This window comes from Anneissia japonica, unplaced genomic scaffold (genome assembly GCF_011630105.1).
Source record: "Anneissia japonica isolate Jap-2015-1 unplaced genomic scaffold, ASM1163010v1 scaffold3217_len398964_cov164, whole genome shotgun sequence".
NCBI lineage: Eukaryota > Metazoa > Echinodermata > Crinoidea > Comatulida > Comatulidae > Anneissia > Anneissia japonica.
Window position 1 is genome coordinate 220,108 of NW_022750884.1, and position 767 is coordinate 220,874.

Sequence of the window (767 nt, forward strand, 5' to 3'; positions counted from 1 at the left end):
GGAAACCTTGAATTGTGAAGAACAAAGTCATTAGAAACCTAGCTTAAAAGTCGAGAAAGGTCATTTCCCGCCATCTAGAAATCAAAATTTCACCCCCACCCCTGGTGGGGGGGGGGGGAACCTCCGGATCCCCTTTCCTTTTTGGGAAAAATGTTGACCCCCATCCCCTAGGTTTTTTCCAGATCTGCATGATTCATATTCCCATTCATCTTATAAGTGGGCCCCCCCACTTTGAAAAACGTTCCGCCGGCCCTGTATATTCTTGCCTCAAGACCAACAAGCCATAGTTACGGTGTCTCACACCCAGCCCTCTACATTCAGAAACCTCTCACACCTTAAGTTACATTCATGCCTCTAGACTAACGAGCCATAATCATTGTTTGATTGACCAATAGTTTGATTGATTAACAGATCTTATCTTTCTTTGTATGGGCGGCCGTTAAGGCCAACACTCTCCATGCCTTTATTATACTGCCCTCATCAGAGCTTTCGAGATACGGGAACTTATTTTTAAATGTTGTAGCTGTTGATTTGAACGTTGGAATAAAGGTGGCATTAGTCACAGGATAAAAAAAAAAACATTACACCACAGAGGCTTCATGGTTGACGATTCATATAATCGTCAGTACATTTCATGTATATTACACAATGGTTCACATCGAGAGGGTGTTAAACCAGAAAATTCTGGAGGTTTGGCTTGAAATAAATATACAGTAGTTACATATAATATAAATCAAGACACCTTTAACACTCTTAAATTAAATGAT

The 767-nt window shown here is 40.5% G+C and overlaps 1 protein-coding gene across 1 annotated transcript in view; it reads left to right on the forward strand.

Annotated features, from left to right (window-relative positions):
* Positions 1-767, forward strand: part of LOC117121567 (laccase-1-like) — a 12,322-nt gene that overhangs the window by 7,416 nt on the left and 4,139 nt on the right. The gene's annotated exons all lie outside the window — the stretch shown is intronic.